The following is a 12632-nucleotide window of genomic DNA, read 5'->3' on the forward strand; positions in this document are numbered from 1 at the left end:
GTGGAGTGGCATGAAGATATTTTTAGCAGAATGATGTTTGCATTTTCACTGGTAAAATACAATCCCATAGTAGAGTTGCTGTATCATAAATCCACATAATCTCTTATCTATCTGCACAAGATCATGATATAAGAACAGAGCTTCTAAACAGAAGGAATAGGTAACATTGGTGATAAGGATAGATAGTTTGGATTTGGAACATTGTTGCTGGGATGGAGGGAACCTTTTCCTTACCGCCTTTTGTGGGCAGAACAGTCATAATGCCACCTCTAAGGGAATAATTGATGTTACAAAGATTGATATTGAGCCCTATTGAAAAAGGATGGGGAATGACTCCTAGGTTGGTATTTCAGTTTTCTCCAAGGACATATAATGCATTTCCTAAAACATTTTCTCCAATTCCAGCAGTTTTTCTTCTGAGTACTGATGTCCAGGCCAGAGAGGACCTCCTGCTACATTTGGACCTCTGGGGTCATCTGCTGCACCCAGTACCTGAACCACGTCCCATTGGGTCAGGGTGCTTAAGCAGGGCCCTTGCACACAGAATTCTAAGAGTGAAACATCAGCATAATTCTAATTCCTTCTTTTTAGTTGTACTTCACTTTTCAGTTTGAGAGAGTATTAGTATGTGAGTAAATGGAATTAAACTTGTAGAAGCCTTGGAGAGACTAGTGTTTTAGAAAATAATAGTTGTTTTCTTCAGCTGGAAAATTTGGCTCCTGTGAAATGCATCTAGCATTTTTTGAAAGCTTTCTCAAAAGCTCAGAGCTAAAATCAGGGAGTGATGTAGGTTCTTCTAAAAATTTACCCAGCATTGATTCCAGCCGTTTTTTAGAACATCAAGGCTTCAGTGAGGCTGCTTAGCAGAACTGAAATAACCACTTCAGGCACTTAATGTGTTTAAATTGACAGCTTGCTTTGCTGTGAGATGGCCAATGTGGGACAAACCAAACCTGGTTTAGGAGATGAGCATGAAGGCAGGGCATGAGCCAAACGTGTCTGACCCTGCAAGCTCTGCAAGGGGACCAACCACTGCATCACTGCTTTCCTTCCTCCTTTCCCTAGAAAGTAAAAGCAGTGATAATGCAACCTAAAAAACAAAGGCACAGGTGATGGCACCCTGCCTGTCACCCAGGTTCCTTTTTGCTTCTCTGACCAGCTGCAAGTAGAGCAGAGTTCAGCATCAGGGTGTTGATTTCTTTCCTCTCCTCAGAAACCTCAGCTGTCTGGGAAACAATCTTAGTGCTTTTAACACTAATGAAAGTTGAAAGCAGTAAACAAAATCATGGGCTAAATCATCCAGTGCTGATATGTCTTTTGGACAGCAAAGAGCCCTTTGTTCAAAGACATGAAATAACAGTTCCGTCGTGTTTTTGTTAGCGTCGTAATTAGAAGTGATTTAGAATAGCAGTGAAGGTGCTTCTAATGGGCACCTTGTGAGTGTTAATAAAAGGAAGAATACATTAAACGTAGTGATTTGTGATTGGGCTGATGGGGTTAATATTTTCTTAGAATATAGCTGGCCGTTTTTCTTCCAAGTAACAGTATAATGTAATTATAAGTACCTTAGTAGGTGGACTCAATTGCTCCTATCATGAAAATTAATTTCAAGATCATGCTGAGGCTTTCTTTTTCTTTCTTCTTTAGCTTTTACGCTATGCAGGGGGAAAGCAGACACATACGAATGAAATTATATTTGAACAGACCTACTCATAGCGGCCTGTCTGATTCCTGTGAACTGCTTAAATTGAAATCTATGGGAAAGGAGTGCATTTCTTGCTGTATTCCCTCACATTTTCTGTACCTACACCAGTCTCAGTTTGCTTACATGCTGTTTTAAAGTACTTGACAAGTGCAGACAGATGTTTCTATTTTATAGGAGAGAACAGTGAGATATGCCAGTTTTCCCAAAAGTTAAGCAGGCTATGATTAGAGCTTTTCCAAGAAGTTTTGCAAAGCTTTATAGTCAAGTTGCCCCTTCAGCACAGGTAAACGTGCTTGCTGTAGACTTTGTAAACACTGAAACAAGACCAAGAATTTGAGCTTTTATGTTTTCCACTTTTTAATGCATGGCAAAATACAGAAGCCCAGAAGTTACAGTCTCAGGATGTACATTCCTGTTCCTTTGTGTAATAAATGAAAATCTATTATCCAAAACTACTACAAAGAAAAAGACCAACATCTGACATTAAAAAAATCCATTTTTAGATATATTTTGAGCTCTTATGAGTAACTTTATCCTTGAAGATCTTAATGGAATTAAATCAAATAGGACTCTCAGAAACAGCTCTGAAAATATACACAAATTTAGAGAGAGATCAACAACATGAAAGTGTTGGATTGCTGCTGTGTGGTTTAAAAACTTAATTACCAACACTCATTAGCAGATACACATCTGACCTATGCTGATTTAAACCAGCTAAAAATAAGTCCTATACCCAGAAAGGAAAAGGAATGTATAATACGATGAAGCGCTGAATCTTGGTCTCTTTGAAAGCATTTTATTGCATGCTTTTAAGCCCAAAGCAGGCACATACAAGATTTAGGTTTGTTAGAGTGAAATGGGGTCCCAATAACATAAGGTCCATATTTTAGTTCAATTTGTCAGAATTTCATAGCAAGATTTTATACAAGTTGTTGACCTTCCAGCTACACATGTCTGTGCTTCTAGTATTCTGGCTTGCCTGTAGCACAGGCTAGGAAGAGTTAATGAAAGAAAGGCTGGAAATTCCTTCCCTGGGAATCCTTTGCTTGGTGAAGGGGGGAGATGTACAAATGTGCTTGCAAGTCCAAGCAGAACTACGTGTAGTTCATCACTCCCTTTCCTTCTGTTTTCTGCAGAGGTACTTAATTGTTTTTGAATATGACTGCATACTTCCATTAATGTAACAATTTTTATTCGTACAGTGCAACACCAGAAAGATAATCTCTGTGTTAAGTACTTTTCCTTTCTAACCCCTGGAGAGTCAGAACTCTAAAAGCAAATATTGTATTTACCGCAGACTGCAAAAGGGAAGAAATTAGGTTAAAATGCAAAGCAGCAAAGATAAAATAGAGTTGCTTTTGGATGTCTGTAATGGTGCTATGAATATATACATGCACATTGTTGTGCTTTTTATATTATCCCCAATTCCAAAAAAAAAAAAAAAAAAAACATGATTACAGATTAGATCAATCATGGTTTTAGTATTTCTGGCCAAAGCAAGAAAAGACTCCATGTGCCAGCTAACCACATAATTGAAGCAGAGATTGTTTCACTGTTGGTAATTTGTTTAAGGATTTTAATTTACTGTAATGGGTATTCTTTGCTGCGTTGTAACCTGGCTCCCCACGTCTGCCTTTGGAAAGCAATCACTGCTCATGTACACCACTAAAAGGATGATGCAAGGCACTAACCACCAAAATGGAGCAGTGGCATGCTGCTGCCTGACATCCCTTCTTCAGGTTGTAAGAGAGGGAAAAAACTGCAGGCTGTCTGTCTAGATATTGGTTTGCATGGGAGCTCTATTGAGAGCTCAGCCACTGGTGGGAACAGGGGAAATGGAAGTGGAGAGTCTTTCAGAAATCATCAGGTAAGCAGATAACCAGCGCACCCCAGAGGACAGCACTGCCCTGGCTACTGGATCAGCCAAAGGATGAATTCTTTCTACATCTGACTTGTGTGTTTCTTACTGAGTTAAGCACACGAGCAGCAGGCAGTGGTAGCTGGAGAATGTCGCAGGTGCTTGAAAGCAAGTTGACAAAAACAGTAAAGAGAAAAATTAAGTCAACAGTGTACACAACATGTTTATTTTTGTGGACTGGAAGAGAGCTGCTGGGAAGCCAAACTATTCACAAATGATAGAATATGATGATAGGAGTCCTGAATTCATACACTTCCAAGTTGTTGTTGCTCATCCTGCTTTTAGAATACTGTCCAGGAACAAATCGGTAATGAGGGCCAACTACCTTTGCTGCTGTCCTTATTTATGTGTATGGTGAAATAATGTGTTTAGTCAAGAGCAGATAAGCTAAACATAGAGAAAATGTGCCTTAAGGACAAAGGAAAAGAGGAGCGGTAGGAAGAAGGCTGAGTACAAAGGGAAGTAGAGGAAAAGAGTATTCAATTGCGAAAAAATTTGGTTGTAGGCATTTGTTATTTGTTATTTGTATGTCCAGAAAGCACAGGTTTGGTTGCCTGTTTCAGGTGGACAAATCATGCCTTTTCCTTTGGAAGGGTGCCTTGTCCCCTCTGGGGATACTATGTGTGCTTTCTGTATACACATAAGGAGTTCATGGGACACTCATTGGGATGCTTGGCAGCTTAGGGCATATGTTTGGTCTTCGTGTGGGCATCTCAGTTAATATCAAGAGTAAAAATCTGTTCAGTGAAAGCTAATGGCATTGTTCCTTTAGTTCAGAAGTGGAGATTTTGTGTCTCAGTTGAGGAACTCAGCAAGATTGTTGTGCTTTTTTCAGGAGGCTTTTACTTAGACCACTCCTGCTGGAAGCTCATACTTAGTTTGCTCATGGATAGTTCAACAGTAGATGTATTTATTGATCATTTTGTTTAGATACTGAAAACTAATCTTACTGTAATGTCTGTGGTACAATTCAGCTCCAGTGTATGGATTCACCATCCTGTTGTCTGGATAATCCCATTGCAGGTGTGATTTATGTCACCTGGACAGGAGTTAGGAGGAAGAATGTTCTGGATGTGCCATGGAAAAAGAATGAGTTGTATGCTGTAGAAATGTGGATTGTGACCACAGCCTCACTTGTCCATTTTTTAACAGTAATTTAAATGTGAATCTGTATAGTGGAAATATTTATTTTACTGTATACATCTAGTTGCCAGACGACCAGAGGTACTGATTATGGAAATCAACACCAGTGTGGTTCATTACTGGGAAGTGTAATAAATGACACAGAAAGCTGAAATCTTCAGGGAAGATACCTGCAGTGTTACGTCCTCATCTTTAACTTTTAAATGAGACACTTGGAATGACATCTTTTATGAATGCCAAGGACAAGAATTTTCTTAGAAAACACTGCAGAACAACAGAAGTTTTCCCTTTCCCAGACCTTTGCACCAATTAGGAATACTTGTTGGCTTCTCCAAGGGAAGTAGAGCAGATGAAGGAAATCTTCATTTAATTTCTGTTGAGGCTCAGCAACTGAACTTTAATGCTTTTAAATTGCATTCCTTAACCTGGCTAGTGAGAGGGGTTGTATTAAACTGCAAATACCGTAACATCTGGGACTTACTTGTTCCAAAATGAACACCGTCTCCCTTGATTCCCTATTTGTCTCTCTCTGCTCTTATAATATTTGCCTTGTACAGATTCCCCTTGCTAATTGCAAGCCATCCAGCACTGTATCAAAAAAGCCATTTGAGTTGCTTGATTTAATGCTTTTAAGTCATCTTGGCTTTGCTGATTCATTGGTCAACCTTGAAAAATCAGAACAGTGCAAACACTGCAGTGCCATCAGAGGGCTAGCAGGTTGCGCAGGGGACTCTTACTGATTAGTGTCATTTTTTTTCTGAGTTGAAAGAGCTATTGTGTTTAAGGCCATGAGATTTAGAATTAGGAGTAATTAAAAGCCAAGACTGCTGCCTTTATATTTTTTTTAAATATGAAGGGCCCCGGGAGTCTCTGTAGTCATTAGAAAATCCTATTCTCGTGCTAAGCTTGTCCTTATAAGCAGTTGTTGGCTTTCCTGAATGTAAAGCAGGACCTTGTTCAGAGTGGATGCTGAGAGGGGGGGAAATATCATAAAGGCAGGGAGAAGAAAGTGTGTATGTGTGTTTGGGGGGAGATAGTGGTTGCGTGGTGGCTTTGTAATGTGTCCTTAGCAACTGGCTTACCACTCTAAAGGGAAAATAGGTGGTGGGAAAGCATTCAAGGAAAATGGGTCACATTTGATCCATGACCTAAGAGGAGAAGTGGGGGGAAGGTATGATCGTTTCAGACCATTAATGTGGTCAAAGCATATCCCTGTAAACCTCGTTCATCAAACTAAGCAAACCTGCTCCTCTGATGACTCGATTATATGCTGGAAAATACAGTTCCCTCTCTCCCAAACACAATTGCTCCACAGCTTTTGTATTGTTGCGTTTTTGTTTTTTCAAAGGGAAAAAAAAATTGTTTGTTTTAAGCACGCTGAAGTAACACAGTGATTAGACATGACAGTTTGGCTGTGGGGCCTTCCTTTCAGCTCAGGAAAATATAGAACACAACTGAGCTGTCCTTTCCTGGTAAAAATGAGGTCATTTGTAAAGCTTTGTGTACATTTCTGCAGTGCTCACACGGCTGAGCTCGTAAAGCGCTTCTCCTCAAGTCCAAATCTCACTTCCACCGATATACCCATTTTTAAGAAACACGAGCCCATTGACCATGTAAGATTAGGAATCACAAGCTGTGATTTAGGCTTAATGACTCCTGGAGGATGCATAGTTTGGATGTAGCTGTCAGTGGCCCGGCTGCTGCAGCCTTGAGCGTGCTGCCTTTGCTGACTCCGAGCTCCTCACAGCTCCGTGCGGATAAGGGAAAGCTTTTTGTAATCTCCTTTCTTTTCCATGTGAGCTGCGTATCTGTTCTGAAATATACGAAAGTGCACTGTCAAGGTTGATTTTTCTGTTTATTAAACAGAGAAATGCATTGTATGCATTATATTCATTAATCCCCGTTGTTTGCAAAAATCCCCCGGGCAATTAGGATTTATTAAATAATTTATTGTATGTAAAAGCTGATAGCAGTTTTCATATCCAAACTATTTTTATTACACCAATCAAATGTTATATAGCTGCTAATATTTCAAGGTAGTTTTAATTAGCATCTCAGCCTAACACAACTCTGTCGCAGAAAGCATCATCGAAATAAATAGCAAAGGATAGCAGAGGGTGTCCTGGATAAATGACTGGAAAACAGGGAGTAATGTCAGATGTGAACTGACATATGCGATTTGTGCTCCCGTCCACCTTCAAACTTCATGGAATATATGCCATTCAGACAGAAAACTCTTGCTACTGACCTCCAGAGCATTTGACTTGTTTTTAGTAAAGCATTGACCACTTAAGTCAACTGTGCTGGCATTCGGTCCAGTCATGGAGAGATGGAAATACAGGAAAGTAAGAAGCATTCAGTATGTTGAGCTATATAATGAAACTGCTTGGTATAAAATAGTAGATTAAATATCCCTGACTTTATAGGGATAGCAGAAGTGAATTTAGATGCACTTTGTCTCCCTCTCCCCTTTTTTTCCTTAACCACCTATTGAAGTCCTCTGGGAGTGCATCGTGTTTCCTAACATGTGAAAGTAGTAGGAAAACATCTGGGCTAACAAATAAAATTAGGTCTGCTACTTAAAAAGCAGCCAACATTGTTTGGGGCCTCGGAGACACTCCTGTAATGCAAATAATAATAGTGGCTTTGGGAAGTATTCACTTCTGCTGTGTTGCATAATTTTCAAATACTGCTTTTAAAAGAGAAATTAGAATTGCATGAAGTTAAAAGGAAAAGCATATCATGGAAGGTTGTTTTTAGGTTGTTGGATTTTTTTGTCTTTAATAATATAACGGTTAGACATGTATATAGTGCTTTCCTCTGAATGCTTCAGAGTAGTTCATTGGCATGGGAACATAATGCACTCATTATAAGGTGAGGGAAATGAGCACAGCAAGTAGAAGAGACTTATGAAAGAGCGTGGCTGACAAACCAGTTTTGTTGCTGCGTTGTCCTCTGTTCTGTACCATTAGAAATGCTTCCCAGTTTCATTCTCTAAAAGATTTTGTCTCCTCTGAAGGTGGTTATAGGCTGGAAACAGATGTGCCTTATATTGACCTGTTAGTAATATCCTTCTAGATGAATCTGAAATTGTTTGAGTGCAGCTGATCGACCTCGAGGGCGTGAGGCACAGACATCCTGTGTTCCCTCAAAGCAAGCACGAGGCCGCAGCTCTCTGTTGTCAGGATTTGGACTAAAAACCCAGTCTTCAGGTTTTTTCTCCATTTGCCTTGCTTACGGTGACAAGCTCAGCAGGTTCAGCCCTCAAATTATTAAAGCAAATGTTCCTATATTAAAATCCCATTTATGATGCTTGGATTCCCCTGTGTTTCCTGTATCAAGCAGATGAGACCTGGGAGCTTTGGGTCTGTTTTCTCCCTTTGGCAGTGTCCAGGTGCCTCCACCTGCCCCGGGGCAGGTTTCTTCCCTTGTTCCATCTGCTGAGCAAAGGTGCCAATGTCTGTGCAGAGAGGGCTTGTATGGAAAAACAGTTGGAAGAGGGTTAGAGATCTTAGGCATCCACACACCTTTAGTAGTCCTCCGGCTTTCCAAAGACTTGTCATCACAAATAAGAGCTTTTCTATTTTCAGGAGGAGAAGGGAAAAAGAAAAAAGAAAGAAAGAAATTAACCCTGAGGTGTGATGACAGAGATTTCTCTGAATCAGATTGCATTTCAAACTGGTGCTAACAGCAAACCAGACCTGAGATGGCCCAATTTCCACAGGTCAAGAACACTACAGAGAGCTTAAAAATACAGCCAGAAGTCTTTAACTACCATCTCTATTGCACTAAACTGTTGGAGTTAAGAGGCTTTGTACATAGGACGGCCAAAGGGATGGGGATGGTATTCCCATTTTTCCCATCTCCTTTCCTGTGTCTTCTGAAGGCTGCCAGCCAGTCCACAAGACCTGGATTCATTTTTCACTTGTGAGTAAAGCCTCTATGGAAAAAAATATCCAGAAGGATAAGCTTTTGTCCAAAACACACTATTACAGAAGTTATCTCATCCTTTTACATCTCTCCCGTGGCAAGTATTTGCTATGACCTTACAGCAGTTTTCACCACGATGCATTTTCCTGTTGATTTGGCAAGAGGTTTTGGAATGGCAGTGCATGAACGGATTCTCACCACGAGGTTGCACAGAGCTCCCTGGCAGCTCACAACTAGAAGATGAAGGTCTGTCTTTGAAGTCAGCAGTGACCCCGTAAATGACTGCCACATGGCTTAGGAAGTGTGCGTGTTAGGGTGTGGTTATGCTGGGATTTTTTATAATATGTTTATTAGGAACAGTTAAACCAGCTTTCCTGAGGCTTTTCATTACTGTGAATGATGCCTTTAAAAGGGGAGTGGAACCTTTCTGAATTATATGTAGCTTATTTTTTTGTAAGCCTCAAAAGAACATTGTAGCCACGTAAACCAGGGAAGCAAAATAACTTGGTAATATGAGGGTAAATATAAGAAACTAAATAATATCTTGCACTTTAATATTATCCGTTGCCGACTTGTGTGCTGGTGCATTTACATAACCACTCTCTTTAGCTTTTAAAGAATATTCTGGCAACCTAAAATACAAAAGAGAACAAATCATGTTTTAGAGTGTGGAGCACACACTGTAATGGGATGTAGACCTTTCAACAAGTGAGAAGTGGAGACAGTGTGACCCATTTTGTTATGTGCACAGGGCAATACTTCTTATCCTGCACAGTGTTTTTTCTATTAAAAATTGCTTAGCATTCTGGGTTTGAAGCCAGTTTCTCTTTTGTAATCTCCACATCACAGTTGTTTCTGTTGGTAGTGGTGAATTTGGGGGGACTTGGTTCTGGGAACATTTGACACTAGCAGTACTGCATAAGACTTCCCAGCTGCAGTTGAAGCCAGACTCCAGCTTATATTGTTGTTCTGACTTCCATGAAGTTATCATGAGGATTCATGCTGTAACATACAGTCAACTCCCAGTCATAGTGAAGATTTTGTTTTTTTGGTTCGTTTGTGAGTTTTTGTTGTTGGTTTTGTTTTTTTCTTTCCCCACAAAAAATACACTAAAGTGAGTTACAATAAAGTGAGTTGTAAGTACGTTGGAAATCACTGGGGAAAAACACTTTCTAACTATTGACATTTTAGCAGCAACCTAATGAGGTACTTAGGTTTTTCTAGTACGTAGTATGGAGAAGTGGTTATAAAAGATTCAGAAGCTTGGATTTTTTTAAACTTCTCAGTAATATGACATGAAGAAAAAAAAAAAAATATATATATATATATATATATATATATATATATATATATACACACACATTAACTTTGTTGTTGAGCAGTCTGATCAGAGCTGAGGTCAGCTCTGCAGAAAGACTGGGTAGTTCTCCAACTTTCTTTTCTGCTCCCACAGCCTGGCTATACAGAGAGATTTCCATACTCCTCCTTGAAGAATTGGGAAGTATTTCCAAGACTCACGGTCTCCTTTACTAAACAGGCAGAATTTGGAAGAGGTGGAAGGAACAGAGAACAAGGAGCCCCTCTGCCCCTGACCCAAACCCCTGCTATATTTTCCATGCAAATGGTAAAATCATCTTGTTTCTTGACCTGCATACATGTTTAGAAGAGCTACATTTTCATGTTTTTTCATGAGAGTAATACTTGAGAGCTTTCCACAATGTGCAGTTTCTCCTGCCTGTGTGCTTTACCATCAAGTCTTGAGAGGGATATTTTCTTCGTTTGCCTGTAGGTTTAGGATTTCCCCCTTCTCTGCCACCAAACCAAGCCTGATCTTGATTTTCAGTGTCATCGTTTTATCTGTTGCCTCTCTAACACTCAGCTAATACCAGAACCCAGTTTTCCGAGACACTTCACTCTTACAACAGGATGGATTCCATGTGAAAGAGTTTCGAAGGTAGTGGTGTAGGAAGAGACGAAACAACCTCTGCCACCTCTTGTCTTTCCAGCCAACAGCAACAGATAGGCAGCGGACATCTTAGCACCTCTCATCCATCTGCAGAAATTGTCCTAGAGATCTCGGGGACAGGACTGCCCCGCTCCTTCCACACTCCTCCTGACTTCTAGCAAATTGCCAAAGTGAAACCTTAGGTACCATGGTAGGCCATCCTGCAGCACCCAAGAGCTGTGTTTGTGTATAGAGAATTCGTGTTCCCACCAAGGTCTGCATCTCTATAACAGCTCACTGCAGCTGTATTTGTGCATTGTGAAATTGTATGTTTTAAAGTGCCTGGTGAGGCAGATTGTTCCATCTTTGCATGGTAAGGAAACAAGTGTCACACCATGCAGAAGCGCATCTGAGCTGAGCGCTTTTTCAGCATGATATGTGCAAAACATTTCAAAAGGAAGCAGGCAATTAAATTTCAAACCAACATCTCTTCAGTTTGTTAGGAATTCATCATTTCACATAGATGCAATGTTTCATTGTGTGTCATGTGTCTTACATGCACACAATTTCATTTTAATTTTTTAATATTGTCTTTCCCAGTTGTTGGGAATTTTTCTTCTTCTTCCGGACAGGTTATACATATGCTAATAGAAATATGCCTATTATTTGAAGCATAGTTCTGCTTGTCAATGAAGCTTCATTAACACCGTTATCACTGCCTGACATTTATCTTATAATTTTCCTGAGTTGACTGTTACATCTCCATGGAAACCCAAATTGCAATTGAAACAAGTGAGATAATAAAGGCATACATGGAGGATTGACAGTATGCAAGCCCGCAGTGTTTTTCAGGCTACATTTGTTTATAACTCCTCAGATAAATCTATTGCAGTGGAGATTTTTATTACCTGTCTCCTGTTTTTCTGTGCTGCTTATTGCAAGGTTTAGAACAAAACTGTTTTTTATTTTGCTTTTTAATTAGAGCAATAAATTTTATTGGGCTCATCAAGGGAAGTTAGAGCATTGGCACTATAAATTCTAGTGTGATTTTTGGGGATCTGAAATATGAATGGTTTCAGGAGATTTTCACACTATATAGACGAATGCATTCTGAGGTTGATGTGGGGGGTTGCTTGAAGCAGCAAAAACTTAGAATTGCAGAGTCCTGATTTGCTGACTCTTTCAGTATGCAAGAAGGATCTTTTTCTTCTATACCTAAGGACTTGAGCTCTTTAAGTTCATGACTCTAAATCAATTTAGATGGTGCCTCAAAGCATAGAGTCATGAAACTGGAGTGGGTCCAGAGTGAATTAATCTGAAATTAATTTGATTTTGAAAGGCTCCATCTGGCTGTGTTTGGAAAAGGCATTTAGACAGATATATAAACAAATGATCATCTGTATTCTATATGCCAGATGTGGTGTCAAAAAAAATGAAGAAATGGTTTTAAAAAAATCAGCTGAGGGGGATTTTGCTATAATGATACTCCTTAAAATTACAATTGCATCATACTTTGGACAATAATCTTTTCTTATACTGTGATTTGTAGACGGAGGCAGGAAAAGCAAGCCTGATAGGTTATTTTGTTTTAAGTAAGAAAATTGCATGTCTCAGCTTGCTTTATTTCAGATCTCCCATAAATAAACAGCTAACTGAAACTAGCTCTACCCTTAATATGGGAATAGCTGGGATCTTCCATTCCCTTTATAAAGAAGCTGTTTAGCTAGAGCAGCCATGTTGGATGTGAACTGCTGACTTCCCTCCCTTTTGGGCACTATGGAAATAGCTCTGTGCTCTGTGAAGCTCAACAGTGAGCAGGTACCAGTGTATGTGTACACAAATGGGTGCCAGGCTTGAAATATGTTGGATTGTAAAGTACTTCCTACAATAATTGTTTGGTTTTAGTTTGCCGAAACCACTGATGTGTTTCTGAACAAATGCCTGGAGGACTCCTGCCCATCTTCTCCATCCCTCCTCAGCTCTAGGATGCA

The 12632-nt window shown here is 39.8% G+C and overlaps 1 protein-coding gene across 13 annotated transcripts in view; it reads left to right on the forward strand.

Moving 5' to 3' along the window:
• The window catches only part of CELF2 (CUGBP Elav-like family member 2), a 373475-nt gene that overhangs the window by 217879 nt on the left and 142964 nt on the right, over positions 1-12632 (forward strand). Inside the window, exon 1 of one of the 13 annotated variants that reach the window (XM_090134569.1) lies at positions 10099-10320. The exons of the other annotated variants lie outside the window; for them this stretch is intronic. The gene's annotated coding sequence lies outside the window, so the exon portion shown is untranslated. Of the gene's footprint in view, positions 1-10098; positions 10321-12632 lie in introns of those variants that run through there. 13 annotated transcript variants of the gene reach the window in all.

This window comes from Phasianus colchicus, chromosome 1 (genome assembly GCF_987193195.1).
Source record: "Phasianus colchicus chromosome 1, bPhaCol1.hap1.1, whole genome shotgun sequence".
Classification (NCBI taxonomy): domain Eukaryota; kingdom Metazoa; phylum Chordata; class Aves; order Galliformes; family Phasianidae; genus Phasianus; species Phasianus colchicus.